This window comes from Xyrauchen texanus, chromosome 7 (genome assembly GCF_025860055.1).
Source record: "Xyrauchen texanus isolate HMW12.3.18 chromosome 7, RBS_HiC_50CHRs, whole genome shotgun sequence".
NCBI classification, from domain to species: Eukaryota; Metazoa; Chordata; class Actinopteri; order Cypriniformes; family Catostomidae; genus Xyrauchen; species Xyrauchen texanus.
In genome coordinates this window covers 28,352,502-28,365,263 of record NC_068282.1, presented here as the reverse complement: position 1 = coordinate 28,365,263, position 12,762 = coordinate 28,352,502, and the positions used below count along the sequence as shown (strand labels likewise).

At 39.6% G+C, this 12,762-nt stretch overlaps 1 protein-coding gene across 1 annotated transcript in view; it reads left to right on the top strand.

Annotated features, from left to right (window-relative positions):
- Positions 1-5,024: 5,024 nt before the first annotated feature.
- The window catches only part of dzip1l (DAZ interacting zinc finger protein 1-like), a 35,715-nt gene continuing 27,977 nt past the window's right edge, over positions 5,025-12,762 (top strand). The window contains 1 exon segment of the mRNA XM_052130965.1: positions 5,025-5,123. The gene's annotated coding sequence lies outside the window, so the exon portion shown is untranslated.

The following is a 12,762-nucleotide window of genomic DNA, read 5'->3' as shown; positions in this document are numbered from 1 at the left end:
CCATAATGGCATTATATAAGCCCCATTATGACATATAAAGACCCAATTATGATATCATAATATCATAAGAGGTACAATTATGACATATAGACTATATTATGACATCAAAGGGGCCCAATTATGACATCATAGATAAATGCTTATGGCATCATAGAAACCCCAATATGACATCATAAAGAAGCCATTGTTGCATCTCAAAGCCACCATACCAGCCTAATTATGACATCATAAATTCACCATAATGACATGAAAGAAACCCCAGTATGACATCATGGAGACCACATTATATCCTTATAAAGACTCCATTATGATACCATAGAGGCACCATTATAAGATTGTGAAGACCACATTATGACATCATAAAGACCCAATTATGACAGAATGGAGGACCACATTATTTTGTGATCAGCACAGCCCTGTTGTATTGGTTAGCTTCTATATTTGACTTGCTAAAAGCATGTTCTGGAAATACAGTATTAATTTTCAATTGCTCTTAATTTTAACATTCTCTTTACATTGTCCTTTATTCACTTTGGGAAATTGCATTTCTGCAGCAAATTTTTGAAATGTGGGAAGCATTAATTGAAGAAGTCTTTAATTAAGGTGGAAAAGGGGGTAACATTAAGGCATGAGGGAGGCAGTCCTAAACGATTGTAAATGATTACAGCACTAACCAGCATTAAGGCATTTGTTAAGTTAGTTAGCATACCCAAGTTAACAGCTAATTAACAATGAATCATGCCCAAACATCAATTAACCTCTTGTACTATTTCTCAAAACTAGCAATTCATTATAAATGATATGGCCTTAATGTGAATTTATTAATATCAGAGGAAAAAAGGGACTTCTAAAGTTTGTTGTGGCCTTATCCTATTAAAAGCAGTTTACATAAATTAGAGTGATCCTGTGGGAAATGTGAAGTAGATGTTACATGTAGATTCACTAACAGTACATCACAGTAACATCAGCCTTGGAAGTTCATAAACATCTAGTATAAACTGACTGTGTGTTTTTTTGTGTGTGTGTGTGTGTGTGTGTGTGTGTGTGTGTGTGTGTGTGTGTGTGTGTGTGTGTGTGTGTGTGTTCCGGCCTTCATAGGTGCTCGCTAACAGCACTTGCCCCTACAATCTGTTAAGGCTAAAATGGGGGATATTTGTCTTTGTCTTTGTGTGTGTGTGTTGCCCATGGAAAAAGAGATTACTTTAACACAGTTCATTTAACAAATTATTACCTTCTATGATATTGAGCCTAAAATGAGGGCATGTTGTCACACATTATGTAGGTAGCTTATCACAATGGAAACCTGTGGTAAAGATTTGAAAATATTACCTTAGTTCACAATATAAATTACTATCTTAAGTTAAAAATCCAGTTATCTTCCAGAATATATCTGTATTTAAAATGTATCATAGGCAATGTAATTCATTTTCAGCAACAATTTAGACAGTTACAGTGTACTGTGGCAACTAGCTCTCCCTTCTGTGGTTATAATAGATAATAAAAACACAATCTGATGGATTGTAGTGTAAAGGAGCTACAAGTCCTGACAGATATACTGCTATAGGAGACAGAACAGAGCTGTGGAGAGAGTCTCTTACACCCATACACTTGAGGTGAGTCACGCACCTCATTAATCAGACAGTGAAGGATGAACTTGCTCCCCAGAAATGGCAGAGGCAGTCAGCCACAGAGCATTAATGGGATAAAAAAAACATCCCATTAAAAAAATCTGTAAAATGTAAAGAAATCCATCAGCTGACTTTTTAGGAACAAGCAGATTTAGAAGGCCAAAATCAGTGGTTCTCAGCTGGTTTTGCTTCAGAACCTAGATTTTACATTAGACATCAAGTGGCGACCCAACACATTTTACAAATGTAAACAATAAAGTCCTTAAAAGGAAACATTGAAATTATTTAATATACTGTAACAATGATCTGATTCTGCATAGGGCAAACAATATGAAAAATTGTGAAACGGTGCATCCGGAAAGTATTCACAGCACTTCACTTTTTCGACATTTTGTTGCATTTTGGTGCATCCTGTTTCGACATTTTGATGCATTTGGTGCATCCTGTTTCCACTGATCATCCTTGAGATGTTTCTACAACTTGTTTGGAGTCCACCTGTGGTAAATACAGTTGATTGGACATGATTTGGAAAGCCACACACCTGTCTATATAAGGTCCCACAGTTAACAGTGCATGTCAGAGCACAAACCAAGCCATGAAGTCCAAGGAAAGGTCTGTGGACCTCCGAGACAGTATTGCATCGAGGCACAGATCTGGGGAAGGGTACAGAAAAATGTCTGCAGCACTGAAGGTCAGTGATGAGCACAGTGGCCTCCCTTATTCGTAAATGTAAGAAGTTTGGAACCACCAGGATTCTTCCTAGAGCTGGCTGCCTGGCCAAACTGAGCGATCAGGGGAGAAGGGCCTTAGTCAGGGAGGTGACCAAGAACCCGATGGTCACTCTGACAGAGCTCCAGCATTTCTTGTGGAGAGAGGAAAACCTTCCAGAAGAACAACCATCTCTGCAGCACTCCACCAATCAGGCCTGTATGGTAGAGTGGCCAAACGGAAGCCATTCTTCAGTAAAAGGCACATGACAGCCCATCAGAAGTTTGCCAAAAGGCACCTGAAGAAATTCTCTGGTCTGATGAAACAAAGATTGAACTCTTTGGCCTGAAGGGCAAGCGTCATGTCTGGAGGAAACCAGGCACCGCTCATCACCAGACCAATACCATCCCTACAGTGAAGCATGGTGGTGGAGGCATCATGCTCTGCAGATGTTTTTCAGTGGCAGGAACTGGGAGACTAGTCAGGATTGAGGGAAAGATGAATGCAGCAATGTACAGAGACATCCTTGATGAAAACCTGCTCCAGAGCGCTCTGGACCTCAGACTGGGGTGACGGTTCATCTTCCAACAGGACAACGACCCTAAGCACACAGCCAAGATAACAAAAAAGTGGCTACAGGACAACTCTGTGAATGTCCTTGAGTGGCCCAGCCAGAGCCCAGATCGAACCAGAGTGAACATCTCTGCAGAGATCTGAAAATGGCTGTGCACCGACACTCCTCATCCAACCTGATGGAGCTTGAGAGGTCCTGCAAAGAAGAATGGGAGAAACTGACCAAAAAAGGTGTGCCAAGCTTGTAGCATCATACACAAAAAGACTTGAGACTGTAATTGGTGCCAAAGGTGCTTCAACAAAATATTGAGCAAAGGCTGTGAATAATTATGTACATGTGATTTCATTTCATACATACTTCTTTCATGTTGTCATTATGAGGTTTTGTTTGTAACATAACAAATTGTGAAGAGCTGTGAATTCTTTCTGGATGTACTGTACTTCACTGAGAATTCTGTTATTTACCCTAATGTTGTTCCAAACCCATCTGAGTCTCTCTTTTTTTTCCATGGAACACAAAACAGATTAACGATAAAGGATGAATATATATGATCAACAAGATGTTTGGCAGAATGTTAATCTCAGTCACCATTCACTTTCATTGCACCCCCACCATACAGCCATAAAGTAATTCTGGTTGGGAACAACATGAGGGCAAGTTAATGATATCATAATTTACATTTTCTAATTAATTATCCCTTGAATATGATACAGGCTGAACCTGACAATTTTGTAAATGCATAAACATGGATATCTATTAAATGCATTAAACCTAGCAATGAGATTTAAGTTTGCAAAAATATTTTTTATACTTGTTGAATATTGTCTGGATTGAATCTTTAACCAAGTTTTGTTTATGGTTTTCAAGGATGAAGGCTTGTCACAGAAGTGTTCCCTCCTATTTTTTAAAGGCTGATAAATCTATTTATCATTGCTTTTAAATATGTAATGATTATATGGTTGTTTTATTATAACTGTTTTACTGTTTAAATTATTGCAAAAAAAAAATTATTAAACAGTCAGTAAAATATGAATACAGTAGTGGAATATGATAAGCACTGTGTTTTTCTCGAGGTCAATATTAATTAAACAACTTTCTGGGAATATACAGTATGTCCTGGTTGGGTGAACCAGTGTTTACACATTGCAACTACTGGAATCTGGATTTACTGCAACAATCCCACGTGTCTTATACAGTGGCTCCATCTTGTGTTCATTTGCATGTTTATGTGGCAGCTCAGAAAGTGAGCCTGATTATATCCTAATTTTTCATGATTGAAAGGTGTGAAGCTAGAGTTATTTTATTGCATATTTTTGATAAATGGATTATTTTAATTGTAAGTGGTTGTAGTTTATCTGATACAAAACGATTGCTGAATGGCAGCGATATACTATACTAAAAACATTTTGAGTTAAATAGAAGAAGACAAATAATAATGATAATAATGATAATACTACTACTACTACTACTACTAATAATAATTCAAACGTAAGATCTTAGTTTAAATATCTTTCAGCTGGTTACACTAACATACAAACACAGAAGTAAAGCCACCAACAAAGAAATATTATGCACAAGGAATTGTGTGAATTTCCTAAGAAATGCACATCCCTTCTATTCTAAAACAAATAAATAAAATTGCCTATTGTGATATGATTTTGAATTATTTATTTATTTATTTATTTATTTATTTTTTTCTTTCTTCCTTTTAATATATAAATAATTATTCATCACATAATGTCTATGTATTGACAAGATGCATTAGAGCGAATTTTGTATGGTGAATATTCTCATTGGAGTGGAGTGGAAGTAAGTAACTTCTCATTTAATGATCATTCCAGGCTTAAATATGTCATCTCCCCCACCACTTTCTCTTCAAAATGAAACAAGATTTTAAAATGTCAAATATAGCGTAACCAAACACTTTGTTTTCAACAGTTTGTTTAAAATCCATAATTTTTTTGTTAAAAGGCATTACAACTGCAATTCCTGAAAACTGTTTATCTCTTCTGTACATATTCCCAGCTTTGGCACCTGAGGTCATGAGTCAGTGGTCTCCATGGCAACATGTTGCGCTTTCCTATTAGCCCCGCCTATCAGCAACAGTCGCCAGCTGTTACAGTAATCTCTCCCTTCACTCTTTACCTTCACTTTTTACTTTTCAACTGACATCATGTATTGTTCCGGTTTTCTTCTTTTAACTTGAAACTGAGGTAAGCGTCTGAAATCTCTACAGAAACATAATCGAAAGGCGGACTCAACTTTTGTGTACTTGGTTGACAGTTTATAATTTCGCGTTGATCACAAAAATATCTGTTTACATAAGGTAAAACTGATGGAAAAAAGCCTTATACTTTTTACTCTGGCCTTATACACAGAACGGTTTGTATTTTAGTTTTTACAGTAACACACTTTGAAACTCAACTAGAATGGTTCTCATGAAATCTCATGATTATAATCGATCACCGAATTCCTAATGTTAAAGGTGCAGTCAGTATTTTTATTTATTTGTATAATTCATCTTTAAAAAAAAAAAAAAAAAAAGTTTTTATCTTGGACTTGGACAGAATACTTTTCAGTTATTGTTGTCATTGTAGAAAATCACTACAATGACAAAAATAACTGAAAAGTATTCTGTCCAAGTCCAAGATAAAAAAAAAGATTAATTAAATCCATGAGTGATAGTGTCTGATAACAGGTTAATTAATGAGATTAAGCAGGTATTTGGCTGGTCATGTGATTCTAATATGGCTTCCCCCATGAGGGGACCCTCTCCATATAGAATAAAACAGGTTTTTTATTCTTCTCATGTGATTATACATATATATATATATATATATATATATATATATATATATATATATATATATATATATATCAAAATAACAATAATTACCTTCAAAAATTACGGACATTCACCTGTCCATCCAACCATGAGAAAATTGATAAACCTTTTCTCACTTATTACAGATTAATTATTGCATGTAGTCTGGTAAACTATTGAGATCATGCAATCAGTTAAATCATTTAATTAAAGGCGTGGCTTTGGTTGTTTAGAAACAGGGGAGTGAAATACTATTAACCAGTGCTGTGGGCGGTTTAGTTTGAGGAACAATACAGTTCAAACTGCAGAGAGACTGTTGATATGTAAACTCAGAGGCATTAGACTAAGACGCTATGACATAAAACAAGATGATACCTTGCCAAATGCATTTTCAGGTAAACAGCGTGTGTGTTTTAATTAACTGTTAGTAAACAATATGTACATGTTATGATTATCTCATATACAGGACTCTTAATTAATAACTAATAGATCTGGATGATTTGTTCTGTGCTCTTTAGCTGACTTTCTTCTAGTCAATGATAACGTATAAAGGTATCATTGTTTATCTAGTGCATAGAACATAAAGGAATGGATGCCTTTCTTTCACAAACATTTTATTCTTTACAATTCTGAAGGCATGCACTTTTTGCTGAAGTTTTAATAAAAAACTGTACAGTAGTAGATCTAAAAACAATACAAAAATCATGCCAACAGAGCTTCTGAAAGAGTTGCCACATGCAACTGGCCATTGTGAACAGACAGTTGTTGTCATAGAGAATGACTCTTTTACTTTCTATTCTTGTCTGCCTTCTAATCCTCAAATAGAGCTTATGTACTGTATATCAGGGGTGTCCCCCATAATTAATTTTGAAATATGTTAAAATGTGTAAACAATTTGAACATGTAATATTTTATCATGTATAATTATTGAACGTAATTTGAATTATGATTGCCAGTACTCTTGATATCTATATTGGTTATTATCCTCTTTCTTGGCTTTAAGCAATCACACAAGTCAAAAGGGTGTGGTGCTGAACAGTTTTTTTCACACTTTGAAATAATCATTTTGATAAGGATTAATTGCAGAACTTTACTTAAAATGAGTCTTACATTTTGGATAATGTCATTATGTAGACTCACACAATCATCTCTTGATGAAAAATACTTTCTGTGCTCCCAGACATAATCCATTTTGATCTTCTCAGTAGCTTCAATACAAACATGAAGTTAGGTGATAAAATTTGAATATGTTATATAAATGTTATCCTACTGTTTACTTGAACACGTATTCCATGCATGACCCCTTGAGAATCTCCGCAAATTTGTTGTAGAATTCGATATATTCATCTCGTTATCAAATGAAATCAGAAATTAGCCACCGATGACACCATCAGGATCTTTCTGAGTGAAAAGATCTTTTAAATCATATTTTGGGAGCAAAATATGCACAGTGGTCAAAGTGGAGGGGTTGATTCTTTGTCCTGCTGTAAGGCCTAGGTTACTATCCATGGTGCAGGACTTATTAGCTAAGCCTAGTTAGCTTGCTCACTAGCTGCTATCAATACTGTTTATTTGAAAAGCATGCACAGTAAGCAATATCACGTTGCCATGGGATCAAGGAGAGAGTGAGAGGGAGGAAGTTACAGCTTTTTTGTTTTAGGCTATTTAGATAGTTCGATTAGGCCTACTTAATATTCTTTGCTTAGTTTTTTTTAAATTTTTTTTATTATATCTGTGGCAAAATCTGTTAAAATATAAAACATTTGTACTACACATTTAATTGAATAATTTAAAAAGTTTATTTAGGTTGTAAGGACAAATTCCACGGCACACCATCACACCTTCCAAGGTACTGTTTGAGAACCACTGAATTAGATTACTGAATTAGTGCTGCTGCCAGTGAAGTGCCTTCTGAATGCTGACCCTCGCTGACCAAATCACTGATGCTTGATCTGTCTGAAATAATATTCATTTTTTATATGGCATGAAGGTTAAAGACGAACTGTAATGTATTTACATTGTATGGATGACTATTCACTTGTTAATAAAAACAAATGCTGAAATAAAAAACAACTGCATGTATAATTTAATTTACTGGTCTGTCTTGGGTCATGTCAGAACTCTTGAGCTCCCTGTCTCCTGCTGATTGGCAGTGTCTGTCTATTTTCTGAAAAATGTAGTTATTTTCTGAATGTCTTCACATCTTTTCAGATGTACTCTAAGCCAGTGGTTCACAAACATTTTAGAGTGGCAAACCCCTCCAAACATTCAACATCATTTTGTTGAATGATACCCCGTACCCCGTCTCCGAAACATAGATTATAGGACACAGTAACTGCACTTTATAAGAGCTGCTGGTACGTAAAATAGCTGCCGGTACTGTGTCTGGATTTGCACATCATTGCAGGTACAGCATTGCTGGCCTGCTTCAAGTATTATGGGAAAAGTATCTGTGCAATTGCACAGACAGCTCAAGGTGTAAAATTTGAGACTTTTGCATGATTTTTTTTTTCTTCAGGAAATGAGTTTAACCATGCTGACAATGAAATAACAGGACCATAGGGTGCGAGCAAATGCAAGTGAAAATTACTGAGGGAATGTTGAAAATTATTTGGCCGCATCAGTGCAGTGACACCTGCCATTAAAATGTATTAACTTATACCATCACAATTAAAACTCCCTATGCATCTCACATTATATGCAAATTATGTTTCAAACTGCGATTTAAAAAGTAATGAACTAAAATCGTGGACCCCTGATATGTGCTAGTCAGCATAGTATTCATTTTACTAGGTATCATTTAGCTACATCACCTAGCAATGTGCTGGGCTGGCAAAAAAGATACTTGCATCACGTATGTTGCGCAATCACAACGCATGAGTAGATGCATTTTTTTAAGTCAGAGCATATTGCATTAAGTGTAAATAGTAAAAAAAAATATGGACTTTGCACTAAGTGCAAATAGTGTTAAAAGGAGTGTATAGTAAAAATGTAAGTAGTGGCAGAGACTATTTACACCCCTAATTAAATACTAACATGCAGTATAGTGGTATCAATGCAATGTGTTTATTGTTTATTTGGAGTCTCACAGACACCAGGCCTACACCAACCTCTACCCCTAAACCTATACATAACCTTCCCTTACAAAAATTAACCATGGTTTTTGTCACGAACACAGAGAGCGCCTCCCCCTTCAGTCATCGGAGATCAGATTCTCCGGAGTATTGACCTCTAAGACTACATTTCCCATAAGCTTGCATACCTAGGTCTGATTACCCCACAGCTGTTCCCTGTTTTCCACGCTCTATTTAAACCAACTCAGCTCAGTCACTCTTTGCGAAGTCTTGTTTGCGTTTCCAAGCGTTTATCCCTGTTTACCTCTCAGTCTTTTCGTGTACCTACCTAGCCTTGTTCATAGTTTCTCGTTGTTTGTTGCCTGCCCCGATTTCCTGCCTGCTCTGACTCTGACTTCTGATTGCCCCTCATCTATCTGTTTGCCTGCCACCTGACCATTGCCTGTACGACTTGTTTACTCTATTAAACACTGCTGATGGATCCCAACTTACTTCATTACAGTTTTATTACAGTGACCATAGTATCATTATGGTATTTTGTAGTAAAATCATATTTACCATTGTTAATTAATTAATTAACATTAACACCATATTACTGTAGTAACACCATAGTTAATTGCATTAAAACTATGGCTTCTGCCTAAAAACATTACTACAACATTACTATAGTAACATAATGGTTAATATTACCAGAAAAAAACCTTTTGCTCAACTCCCCATTGTTCACCATGACCAAATCACTTTGAGGAAATCAACATATATATTAATTGTATTAACTGTAAGTACTATTTAAGGAAATGTTAGGAGTGTAGACAGGAAACATGTGATGGCTATAATGTTCATTTAGTATCAATAATCACCAGGTGATGGCTCTTACCATCTGGCCTGCTAACCCCCATTCCTGGAGAGGAAATCAGCCACAACAATCTGCTGCCCCGACCAGTAGATCACCTTAAATTTGAATGGCTGAAGTGCCAGGTACCAACAAGTGATCTGTGCGTTGGTATCTTTCATGCGGTGGAGCCACTGAAGTGGGTGTGATCTGAGCAGAGGATGAAAGCTCACCCAAGCAGGTAATAACGGAGGGTTAGGACAACCCATTTGATGGCCAGACACTCTCTCTCAATCATGCTATACTTAGTCTCCCTCAAAGTGAGCTTACAACTAATGTACAGCACGGGATGCTCCTCCCCCTCCACCTCCTGTGAGAGCATGGGCCCCAACCCCATCTATGATGCATCCTTCCGCAAAATGAATTGGAGAGAGAAGTTTGGATCATATATCACTCTTGTGAAATCCTGTTGGCACGCCACTGTCCAATTGACCGGATCTGATGCCCCCTTTTTGTGAGATCGGTCAAACTTTCGGTAGTAGCCAGCCAGCCCCATAAACAGTCTCACCACCTTTTTGGTCTTGGGACATGGGCAGGCCGCTATCACTGCAGTCTTATCAATTTGGGGCCGTACCTGCCCATGACCCAAGTGGAAGCCCAGATATCATACTTCCACCCATTCAATTGTGCACTTTTTCGGGTGAGCCCGTCCTGCCTAAGCGACTATAGGACATAAATGATGTACCTTTATCGCTGAGGACCTCCTTCGGAATCCCCACCCAGGAGATCATTTTGAAGAGTGCCTCCTCAACACTGCGTGCTGAGATATTGCGTACTGGACATCACGTTGCATAATCCACCAGGACTAACATAAACTGATATCCACGTGCCAACTGCTCTAATGACACAACGAGGTCCATACCAATTCTTTCGACGGGGGCCTCGATTAATGGTAACGGGAACAGGTGCTCTTGGGGTGGCTGGTGGATTCACCAACTGACATTTGCGGCATGCCGCACACCATATGCACACATCCCTCCGTGAATGCCTGACAATAAAAGCGGCCCATTAACTGGTGCTGTCTTCTTTCTTGTCCTAAATGACCCACCATAGGATTAAGGTGAGCCGCCTGGAAAAGTGTTTCCCGACGGCTCCTCTGGACTAATAACTGGGTTGCATTTTCATGGGTTTGAATGCCCTGCATCACTCGATACAACTGGTCCCTAATAATCGAAAAATATGGATATGTGAGGGCGACATCAGACTAGATCAGCTGGCTTGATTACTCTCAATTGGCCAAAGGTGTGCCTAAGGGTTTCGTCACATGAGTGCTCTAGAGGGAAATCCCCCTCCAGGAACACCCTAAGGTGACCGGAGAAGTTCAGGCAGATGGCCAGGAGACCAGAGCAGATCAGGTGGACAGCCACGAGACCAAGGAGACCAGAGCAGGTCAGTCGGATGGCCAGGAGAGCAGAGCTGATCAGGTGGATGGCCAGGAGACCCAGAAGACCAGAGCAGATCAGATGGATGGCCAGGAGACCAAGGAGACCACCTCAGAGTAGGGAATGGATCAAGAGGCCTGGTTGTCGGCCACAGGGCCAAGACAGGGTCAGGAAGTCTGGGAGGAGGCCGCAGGACCGAGACAGGGTCAGGAGGCCCATGAGGTAGTTGAAGGGTCGAGACAGGGTCAGGAGGTCTGGGAGGTGGCCGCAGAATGAGACAGGGTCAAGACGCCAAGGAGGTGGCCAAAAGACAGGGACTGGTTCAGGCAGTGGTATGGCTGTAGGAGTAGTCTCTGAGGGGGCGGGCAGAGCCGCTGGAGGAAGAGTCTCTGTCGGCAGAGCCATGGAAGACTCCATTGGCGGAGCTGGGAGGGGCTCGACGAAGGCAGGTGGAACCAGGAGAGGCTCAACGAAGAGAGATGGAGCCAAATGCCAGAGGATCCCCATCTGCATCATTCTGATGCTGAGCAGACGTGGATGGCCCCAGCTCCGCCTCCCCAGCCATCAAACATCATACACCAATATTTCAGTTTACAGGACTCATCCACACACAATGCTTTTAGTAATCTTTTAAACCCTGGCCAATTGGTCCCCAGAATCAGTGGATGGGTGAGGTGGGAATTAACCGTGGCCTCCACTCTATGCTTTTTCCCCCGGAGTTGAATAACATCTGTCGCTACCTGATACTTGTGAGCATCTCCATGCACACACCTCACCATCACCTTGTGTTTTGCACCCAAAGCACCGTCATGAACCAAGCCATGGTGAATCGAGGTTTGATTACAACCAGAATCCACCAGGGCTTGGTTTGTACGCCCCTTAATTTTTTACCAGTATGCGGTATGTCCCTGCTCAATCGGAGGCAGTCTGTGGCGTGTCAGGGACCCGGATCCATGTCTCCGCCTCCATTACTGGACGTGTCCTGGCTCCACGCAATTCCAACAGACCAGCCAAGGCTCCCCAGCTGCACTCGTGGTGGTGGAGGCAGCATCCTGGGAAGGGCGATGTGAGGGGGAGGGGAGGCGGGGCGCCAGTTTGGGTGAAAACACTCCCCGTTTGTGGGGAGCGGGTGTATGGCGAGAAGGAGTAGAGGGAGGGACAAGAGGGGCAGGGAGAGAGTGAGGTTTTAGTAAGAAGGAAGCAGGAGCCTGTTGCAGTCCACGTAAGTGTGATTTTTTATTGTACAGGTTTAACTCAAATAGTTGCTTTTCAGCAAATCTTTTCACTTTGCAGACACAGCTTCACTGATAACTGTCAGAACAAACTTAAAGTACTAAATAAACGCTTTGCAGCTTACAGCTATGGGGTGTGTCTGGTTCAGACTCTCTTTGCCACTCTGGCATTTTGCCGGCCTTCTCAAGCCCATCTCCACTGTCACTGAAATGAGACACAGGTGTTTAGTATCAGTAATCACCAGGTGATTGCTCTTACCGCTTTCTGTCTCCCTACTGACTGACACACGACCACGTCCTGCTCCACAGTATCCCAGGTTTTTAGCTTCAGCCAATGCAAGTGAATGGACACCAATTTTTGACAGTCCAAAAACCATATTTAGACAGCATCAAAGTAATCCACACGAGTAACGCAAGTAATGTCTTCTGAAGTCAATCAATATGTTTG